This window comes from Chiloscyllium plagiosum, chromosome 7 (genome assembly GCF_004010195.1).
Source record: "Chiloscyllium plagiosum isolate BGI_BamShark_2017 chromosome 7, ASM401019v2, whole genome shotgun sequence".
Lineage (NCBI taxonomy): Eukaryota > Metazoa > Chordata > Chondrichthyes > Orectolobiformes > Hemiscylliidae > Chiloscyllium > Chiloscyllium plagiosum.
In genome coordinates, this window is record NC_057716.1 from 22,312,209 (window position 1) to 22,322,802 (window position 10,594).

At 45.8% G+C, this 10,594-nt stretch overlaps 1 protein-coding gene across 1 annotated transcript in view; it reads left to right on the forward strand.

The window, feature by feature from the left end:
* Positions 1-10,594, forward strand: part of tspearb (thrombospondin-type laminin G domain and EAR repeats b) — a 76,832-nt gene that overhangs the window by 12,615 nt on the left and 53,623 nt on the right. The gene's annotated exons all lie outside the window — the stretch shown is intronic.

Here is a 10,594-nt window from a genome sequence, read left to right on the forward strand (position 1 = left end):
CTGTTTCCCCGTGCTGTACATCTCTATGACTCTATGACTCCATCTTGTATACCTCAGAATGGAATTCCAGTGCAACCAACTTCATTTCTAAGTATTACTGGCTTTTTAAACAAAAACATGGTTTCGTCCTCTGAGTGTTGATGGCCAGTTCTTTAAATTTATTCAAGGCAGATTTGAAATAGAATTTTGATAAGCAAAGATACCAAGGGCAGAGTCTGACAGGGAAGTGGAGCTGTAGCCACAGTCATGATCTTATCGAATGGCAGAGCATGTTCCAAGGGCTGAGTGGCCTACCCCTGTTCCCATGTTCCTTGGCCCTCCCTCCCTGCTTGGGAGCAACAGCTCCTTGTAGAGAGGTCCTCCTGCCTACCATCTCCCCACCAGCACCCAAAAACAGTGGTCTCACTGGAAGAAACACTTCTTCCTTAAAGTTTTGAAAAGACAATTGGTAAGATAACCCCTCCATGTTGAAGTGCATCTCTGTTCCTCTGTGTCAGTCCAGGCCATATAGCTCTCACATCAAACCATCCTCTGTGTTGTTCTGTGTATTTTTTCACTAAAATTCAGGCTGAGTTCCATTATGAACAGGGTCAAAGGTGATTCTGTCCACTTTGTGTGATGGCAAAAACTTTTCCACCGAGGCTGAGTTTGAACTGGTACCCCAGAGAAAACTGGACACAACTTTACAAGATAAAACCTTACACGCCAAATAAATCTATGGAACAATGCTTCCTGCAAACAAGATTTTCTGTGAAACCTCGTCTCCCAAATGAAAACATAATTAAGCAAAAAGAAAATTACGGATGTCACAGCAAAGCTGAAAAGTTGTAATGCTCCCTTTTTCTATGAAGTCTGCGCATTCAAGAATTTCCTGCAATCTGATGTCTTGCCAATTACCGAACCAGACTTGCTGGTGCCAGTCCTGGCCTGGTGTTCAGAGTTTTAAAATATCTTCGAGATGTATGTACTATTTCCCTGTGGTGAATTGATCCTGAGAGGATGGTGGTGAGGCACTTTCTTGAACCGCAACAGTCCCCGAAGTGTATGCATCCTCCATGCTGTGAGGGAAAGAGTTCTAAGATTTTAACCCAACGACAGGGAAGGAACAGCAACATTGGGCAGAATTTTCCTCTGCGTGGCATGAGTAATGGAGAAGGTGGGAAAATATGGTACGATTAAAAAAATCTGATTCATGGTATCGAGAAACACTTTCCCAGTCTCCCCTACAAGCCATAAACATCAAATTCAGAATCCCACCATTGAGCAGTGGCCACCTTATGTCCATGCATTTGCATCTCATTTAAACCCCAATTTGTGTTGTTTATTTATCACTTCCAAGACTCCTCTCCCTCACCAAGGTAATTACAGCAGAGTGGCTGCAATTTGCAGAATGCCTGTCCCAGCCAAATAGTAAGTGCTTCTTCTGCACAAAGTCCTTGCGCGCTCCAGGGTCACCATCTTCCCTGACCCCTTCATCCACCAAGTTGTTATCGACAAACCATCAACCTCACTGCACCATCGTTCCTGCTCTCTGACTGACTTAGACACCAGCTCAGGCCTTCAGCACTTTCAAACATCTACAACCTGCTTTGTGTTTAGGAACACCTACTCCTGCACAGCATGCATCTTGTGAATCTTAGCTGGCTTTTTGTCATGTTCACCCACTTCACTGCAAACTTGGAGGCTTCTTGCCTCTTCACATCTCACACTGCTTTATTAGCACACAGTCACTGAGCTCAGCACTGACTTGCAGAGACAGCCCATCCCTGTGTGCATCACATTGCTTGCTTGGTTGCACAGGGACTTTGATGATCTGTAACAAGCTGCCAGCCTCTGTGGCTTGCATTGCATTTTAGCACCAAAGGAGAAGCAGGCAACACGTCATTGTTCAGATCACTTAACAGTCAAAGGGCTGGACACATCGTTGTAAGGCACCATGCTATGTCAATGTCCCACCTTCAATATGTGTCAGCAGCTTACATCACAACGCAAGTTCATCAGCCAAATGGCCATGTCATAGAGTCATAGAGATGTACAGCATGGAAACAGACCCTTCGGTCCAACCCATCCAAGCCGACCAGATATCCCAACCCAATCTAGTCCCACCTGCCAGCATCCGGCCCATATCCCTCCAAAACCTTCCTATTCATATACCCATCCAAATGCCTCTTAAATGTTGCAATTGTATCAGCCTCCACCACTTCCTCTGGCAGCTCATTCCATACACGTACCACCCTCTGAGTGAGAACATTGCCCCTTAAATCTCTTTTATATCTTTCCCCTCTCACCCTAAACCTATGCCCTCTAGTTCTGGACTCCCCCACCCCAGGGAAAAGACTTTGTCTATTTATCCTATCCATGCTGCTCATAATTTTGTAAACCTCTATAAGGTCACCTCTCAGCATCCGACGCTCCAGGGAAAACAGCACCAGCCTGTTAGCCTCTCCCTATAGCTCAAATTCTCCAACCCTGGCAACATCCTTGTAAATCTTTTCTGAACCCTTTCAAGTTTCACAACATCTTTCTGATAGGAAGGAGAGCAGAATTGCACGCAATATTCCAACAGTGGCCTAACCAATGTTTTATACAGCTACAACATGACCTCCCAACTCCTGTACTCAATACTCTGATCAATAAAGGAAAGCATACCAAATGCCTTCTTCATTATCCTATCTACCTGTGACTCCACTTTCTGAATGTTAAAGGGACACAGTTTTGAGTCGGTTGAAGTGAGACTCCCAGTAGTTGGGTGCAGCATCACAGTCAGTCAAGGACCTCGTCTGATCTCACAACAGGAGGTTGGCTGCAGTCAGTCAGACACTTGGCCTTTGCAGAGTCCAGGAATCCATGTTCTTGCAGTCTAGTGACCAGGCGCCGGTCAGAGCTCCAGGTCATGAGCACTGTCCACAGGTAACAGGTAGGACTGGTGAGATGTTGTTGAGACATCAGTCTGAGAGGTGATCCATATTTCCCTGCAATAAGGCAATGGGAGGGATTGAGTATGATGGAAGTGGATGGAAGAGTAGTTTGTGGTCATGCACCAGAGGTAGTGAGGTGTCCCCAGTGTATGAGTGGGAAGTGCAGAGGTTAGGAAGAGTAAATAGTTTGAGGTGGTTGACAACCATTGAATGGACGTGCTGCTGAAATAGTGAGAATTGCAGTCCATGAAACCTGAAAAAGGTGTTTGCAGTGCCAGAGTGAGTACTAGCCTTTAAATGTGAGGTCGCAGAGAAAAGATCATAGAATCCCTACTGTGTGGAAGCAGACAATTTAGCCCATTGCGTCCACACCAATCTTCTGAAGGGCAATCCACCCAGACCTACTCCCTTCCCCTGTCCCTGTAGCCCTGCATTTCCCAAGGCTAACCCACCTAGCCTGCACATCCCTGGACACTATAGACACTTCAGAATAGCCAATCCACCTAACCTGCACATCTTTGGACTGTGGGAGGAAACCAGAGCACCCAGAGGAAACCCACACAGGCACGGGGAGAATGTGCAAATTCCAGTTGCCCGAGGCTGGAATCAAACACTGGTCCCTGGTGCTGTGAGGTGGCAGTACTAACCACTGAGCCCCAGTGCCACCCTCATGAAGACAGTAGCATTTACCTTGCACGGCAATGAAAATGATTGACGTCCAAAGTGGACTGGTCACCACTCCACCAAGACTTACAGGTCCCTGTCATGAAGTGGGGAGTGACCTTTTCCTTTCCTCTCCACCAAATGTTGAGTAATCATGAAGAGCACCATGGAGTAAGGGCTAATTCCTGGTTTGCAGCTGGGTTTTAAACATGGCACCAGCCGTGGGCGAGTGGAGTCAAATGCTTCTGCTTCTCTGGGCCCTGCAATTCCCCAAGAAACGTGCCCAACAGCCTGGTCTCATAATTCATGACGTAAGGAGCAGGAGACTGCATGAGAAAAGGCATCCAAAATATGACAGACTGTGCGCCATGACCTGTCGCAACCAAACACTTTAACCATAATCAGAAAATGCTCCCCATGCTTCCACATCGGGATAGTGTATGGCTTGGTGGCGAACATACAGGTGGTGGCATTTCTGCACGTCCGCTGCTCTTGTCCTCACACGTGGTAGAGGTCATGTGTTTGGAAGATAACTCAGTGAATTGCTGTAATGCTTCTCGTGGGTGGCACATTGGGGGTGGAGGGAGTAAACATTTAAGATAAGGGTATGGGTGGACTGCTGATAGAGGTCGGTTTGCCATAACGCGGCAGTTACGTTCCTCTGCAACCTCGCGCTATAGAAAATCACGTTACGTAAAGCCAATAGAGAAAAACACGCTGTGGAAGGTCACTATAGAAAATTGCTATACCTGTTCAGTAGAAAGTTTGAATTATCCAACATCGCCCACAGCTTGTCAAGCATGTCATAGTCAATCCACATTGACGAATCGCGCATTATGCCAGAACAACCTGCAATCCAGAAATACTCAACATCAATGATAAATATGCAGGCACATGCTGGAAGAGCTTTGATGCTTTTGATCCATGGGAATTTAGTTCAGACTTGAAGACATAAATGTTTTGTCTCTCTTGCATGACTGATATTCCTTTATAGAACTTGCCCAGTTTTACTCCTTTGAGGACAACTAGGGAGTTTACACTGGGTAATCTGTTTCTCCATATCATCATATGTTGACAGTGGTGAAAATAGGTGACCATACAATTTTGTGGCTTTGAAACAGGTAGTTTGGCCAAAATGTTGCTGCCAGTGTCTATGCACCACACAAGCCCCATCCATGATAGAATCCCTACAGTGTGGAAGCACCCCAGTGGGTTCATGTCCAAAGAGCATCCGCCTAGACCCACCCCGCTACCCCATCCCTGTAACCCTGCATTTGCCATGGCTAGTCCACCTAGCCTGCAGACTATGGAAAACTTTGCATGCCACTCCACCTAACCTGTACATCTTTGCATTGCGGGAAGAAACCCACACAGACTGTTGCCTAAGGGTGGAATTGAACCCAGGTCCCTAGTGCTGTGAGGCAGCAGTGCTGAGACACTGAGCCACCCCACACAAAAAACCGGTCAATGTTTTCTGTTCACCTCAGTCTATCAGACAGATGAATTGGGGATTTTGCATCATGTCCTATCAACATTACCTTCTATTCCTTTCTCCTTCACGCACTCATCTAGCTCCCTTTTCATTGGCAATACCACTAGGCCATCGTCTCTCCTATCTTCTCCCACCCACCCTCCACTTGGTTAGCTGTCCATGACAGCTCTGATCAGGGAGCAGTTCCCAATTCTTTTTCATGCATCCATGCTGTCTATAAATGGTAGCAAGTTCCGCACTGCAGGGACAAAGACATTTTATTCTTGGATTATTGGTGACATTCCTCTGTTGATTGCTCCCAGTTTTTCACTTCCCATACAAGTGGGCATATCCTCTTGACAGCCATCTTCTCATAATTTTAAAGGTCACAATGAGGCCAGCTCTGAACTTTCTCTTTTCTGGAGAGAGGCACCCAGCTCTTTTTTTTTGATGTATTTTTATTGGGAAAAAAAGAATTTTTTTTGGATATTACAACAAATATAGAACAAAACAATACAAAGAAATGCACTAATTACATAAATACATAATAACTAAAAAAATAACGACTAACTAATAAATCACGACAATAATAATGATAATGTTGATTATACAGCTCAATGAAACAAAATAATAGCCCTCGACCATCGAGAGCATAAGTTTATACATATTCAATGTGTTCGTAGCTCCTCCTCTCTGGATACCGGATTCATTAAGCAAAATCGTCATAAAAAGGCCCTCATTAGTATGGCAGACCAATAGCCCAGAAAGGGTCGCTACAACTTATCAAGATTCTCAGTTTTATGGTGCACCATGTTTGTAAGAAAGTCCAAAGAGATGTGTTCCATGACTAGCTTATTCCAGCCCATCAGCCCCGGGGTGGGGGGGTTTCAGACCCCCACCCTAACAGAAGGTTCATCCTTGCACAAAAAGTGAGGATATTGAAAAGTTTGTTTTTGTCTGCGTCTAACTGAAGTGGATTAACAGGGTTAAGAAGAAGAGATACTGAGTCCATCTCCACCTCTGACCCCAAGACCCTCTCTATTTCACTTACCACAGCGCTCCAGTTTGCCCGCAGCCTGTGACAGGACCAAAGACAATGAGTGAGCATGCCCATACTCATTATGCGTTTAGGACACATTGGAGATGCTCCCACTTTAAAGTTTGAAAGACAGTCTGGAACCAAATGGATTCTGTGGAGAATCTTCAATGGCAAGACATAGCTCCTGTTGCAAATCGAGTCTGTCCTTGCATTTTCCCAGGTATCCTCCCATACTTCAGGAGAAGTCTCAACGTCCAGCTTCCTCTCCCATATCTTACAGAACAGTTTGAACTCGTCTGAGGGAACTTCTCCCAATAGGTGATAGACATTGCTGACAGAAAGTATGTTCTCAGCACTCAGCACCCTCTTCTCCGTGTCAGATCTATAAGAATCAGTTACAAGTGTGGTATCTTTTCGTATGAACTTCCTAATTTGAAAAAAAAAACGAAAGAGGTCGCTACTGGGCAACTCATATTTCTGAGCCAACTGGTCAAAAGACATCAGTCTGTCCCCCTTGAATAAGTCACCCAGGCAAGACACGCCCCTAGCTGCCCATAGTTTAAGCCCCAAGTCCATCATCCCCGGCTACAAACCTGGCATACCAACTATGGGTGTCAAAAGTGATGTTTTGCCGATATTTCCATCACTCTGACACATTGCCCTCCATGCTTTAACAGTATTAATAACTATTGGGCTATGGCAATATTCCTTAACTGCCCAAGAACAACAAGCTACTAAGGCGGTATCTTGCCTAAGATGCTTCGATGTCCAACCATAGTGAGTGAGGGTCTCCCTAGGTCCAGTCATTCACAGAAAATAGCAATGAGCTTAGTTGATAGTTTTTGATAACTGGGAGGCCCACTCCTCCCAGTCTGTGGGGTAGCTGCAGTTTAATCGATGTTTCAGGCATAAGCCCTTCATCAGGAATGAGGAGGAGAACTCCAAGGTGGGCATCCTTGGAAGAGACGTTGCAGTATGGTTAAATCATCTCGAAGGAAAGTGAGGACTGAAGATGCTGGAGAGCAGAGACGAGAGTGTGGTGTTGGAAAAGCACAGCAGTCAGGCAGCACCCGAGGAGCAGCAGAATTGACGAAATTCCTGATGAAGGGCTTATGCCCGAAATGTTGACTCTCCTGCTCCTCGGATGCTGCCTGACCTGCTGTGCATTTCGAACTTAAGGAGGTGGCCAGGGGGCAATAAACATTTAAGATCCCATATTCTTCCCCCATTTATCAAAGCTTTAAGGATTACAAATCTCCCATGTGTGTCTATAATGCACTCTAACAACTTAAATGGGAGATTCTTCCTAAAAATTTTGGCCACCCCCTACTCCGTATATTGAAAGATGAGAAATAAACCGGGTCATACCCATTCTGTTGCAGGTCCAGATGCTCTGTAGCATTCAGGTGTGTTTCTCGTAATAAGGCAACATCCACCTTCTCCCTTTTAATACTGGGAAGTACCTTCTTCCTCTTGATGGGCAAGTGACTCCCCTTGATGTTCCAGGTGCACCACTTGAACACATTCTTAGTCATAACATTCCACAGCGTCTTTTAGACTCCAGCGAGGGAGAACGCGAGCTATGTATTGCTGAGCTTCAGGACAAGAAAGTCCACAAAACACAAAAACTACATAAACTAAAACAGCTACAACCAACAAACCTACAAAACTTGCAAAAACTACGTACAGGCACACCAAAACTGGGGAAAAAACACAAAAACGCCAAAGGCACTGATTAGAGGAATTTAATCCCCCATTCAAAGGGGGCACCTACACATCCCAAAATCCTACCAACCATCCCCACCACCCTCTCAACTCCAACTAACCAGGGTTGCACCACAAGCACAGGAAACCCGGTAGGAAAAAACAAGATTAGTAATATACACAAGTTAAAAGTAGACACATCATCCATCCCTCAGTATAACCTAACTTAGAAATTAAAGGTAAATACTTTATCCATCCTGAGCAAAATTTAACGCAACTTATTACCAACAAAAGAAGACTCCACCAAGTCCTCTTTAAGGGAGGACAAGCCCCTTTTGTGCCTTTTCAATCGTCCAGTTTAAGTCAGCATGTCCACAAAGTTCCTCGCTTTCTTTGGCGAGTCATGTAAACGTACAGATCCATTATAATTAATCCAAAGCACCGCTGGATAGCTGAGAGAGTACTAGTTCCCAAGCTCTCTCAGTATCTTCTTGATGCTGTTGTAAGACTTCCTTTTCCAAATCACCGCCGCTGAAATGTCATGGAAAAACATGACCCTGAAGCCCTCGCACACCAACGCTCCCGGATCCTTCCCTTGGGCTCTGGAAGCTTCTAGGACTCTGTTTGTTTTCATAATGATGGAACCATACCAGATCAGGGCGAGGGCGCTGGTCCATTCCTGGCCTTCATGCCCTGACCTGGTGGGCTTTCTCAATCTTCATCCTTCCCTTTTCAGCCTTCAAACTTAGGAATTCTGGGAACCACTTTTCAAAGAATTCCATTGGCCGCTCACCGTCCGTGTCCTCCAGCATGCCAACAACATGGAGGTTCTTTCTTTTGCCCCTGTTCTCAAGATCATCCAACAGATCCAGCAAACCATGGACCTGTGCTTCCAGGGCTTCAATCTAACTCTTGGATGGATCAGCCTCTGCCTCCACCCCTGTGGCCCAACGCTTGAGCTCATCAGTCCTTTTCCCTAGGTCTTGCAGCGTAGCAGAAACCGGGGCTAGCTTTTCCTCGATTTTTTTCTTCAATCTGCTTCCTGAGGACCTTGTGAGATTTAGCAAGCTCCGCAGCCAGGGCCTGGTGATTAAGCAAGCCCACCGCCTGGGTGAGTTGAGCCACGGCCCTGGCCCCAAGTGAACTTCCTCCTTTCTCTGGCACGCTCTCTCGGCAAAAACAAAGGTAAGTAAAATTTTCAGGTTCTGTAGCTCTTTTACTGTTTTTTTTTTACTCACAGTAACATGGATGGGATGGGTTCTAGCTCTGTCCTGCTGATGTTGTGGTGCGGAGCCCAGCAAACGCGATCCTCCCAGGTTGCTGCCATCTTGGATTCCCCCGGCTCCTTTTTCTAAACCGGATCAACATCCCAAAGTGTTCTTCCCTCAGTGACAGCCAGTTAGTGTTGGACATTAATTAACACTGTTCCACTCTCCTTGGAATATCCAGGGACTTTAAGCAAATGACAATTGAGATGAATCAGAGGCTGGGAATTCTGCAGCGAGGAACTCACTTCTTTGACTCCCAAAGCCTTTCCAAAGCAAAAATGTGTTTGAGTAGGAATGTGATGGATTAGCGTAGGTGAGTGCAATTCCAACCACACTCAAGCCGCTCAACAACATCCAGGATAAAGCAGTCTGGTTGATTGGCATCCCATCCACCATCTTCAACATCCATTCCCTTCACTACAGATGCACAGATGCAGTGCAGTAGCACACCAAGGATTATTTGAACCTTGACATTTATGCTTTAGAAGGACAAACGCAGAAGATGCATGGAAACATCAACCCCTGCAAGTTTCCCTCCAAGACATACAGCATCCTGACTTGGAAATATACTGCCAGACCCTCAGTGTTGCTGGGTAATACTCCTGGTTCTTCCTCTGTAAAGACCACTATCCTTACACTCCAAATACTGAAGTGGTTCAAGAAGGCAGCTTACCATGACTTTCTTAAGGGTGATTAGGAATCGACAATAAATGCTGGCTTTAGGAGTGACATTCAGAGGTCTATAATGAATTTTTAAAAAGACTATCCTTGTTATCTGTGCAATGTAAGTTTGGGGAGGTCAGCACAGATTGGGAGCAGCACCCTAATCACACCTGTAATGTACACCTAACCAAATGGAAGGTGGGTGGGAAAAGATAGGGGAGGTGTGGTATTATCACTGGACTGTTAATCCAGAGACTCCGGTAATGTTCTGGCAACAAAAACAGAAATTGCAGGAAGGGCTCAGTATGTCTAGCAGCATCTGTGGAGAGAGATCAGAGTTAACGTTTCAGGTTCCAGTGATCTTTCCTCAGAACTAATGGTAGCTAGGAAAATGTTGAAAATGTTTTCATACAGAAGATAGGGTTGGGGGAAGGGTTAAGGAGTAAACAATAGGTGGGGATAGAGCCCAAAGAGTGAGAAGAACAATTGGACAGACAGAGGAGGGGCGGTGGCTCAGTGGTTAGCACTGCTGCCTCACAGCGCCTGGGACCTGGATTCGATTCCAGCCTCGGGTGACTGTCTGTGTGGAGTTTGCACATTCTCCCCATGTCTGTGTGGGTTTGCTCCGGGTGCTCGTGTTTCCTCCCACAGTCCAAAGAGGTGCTAAATTGCCCATAGGGATGTGTAGGTTAGGTGCATTAGTCAGGGGCAAATATAGGGTTGGGGAATGGGTCTGGATGGGTTACTCTTCAGAAAGTCTGTGTGGACTTGTTGGGCCCAAGGGCCTGTTTCCACGCTGTAGGGATCCTAATACTGATTAGTCTGGGAAAATCAATAGCCTTTAGTGGACAACCAGTGGCTGACAATG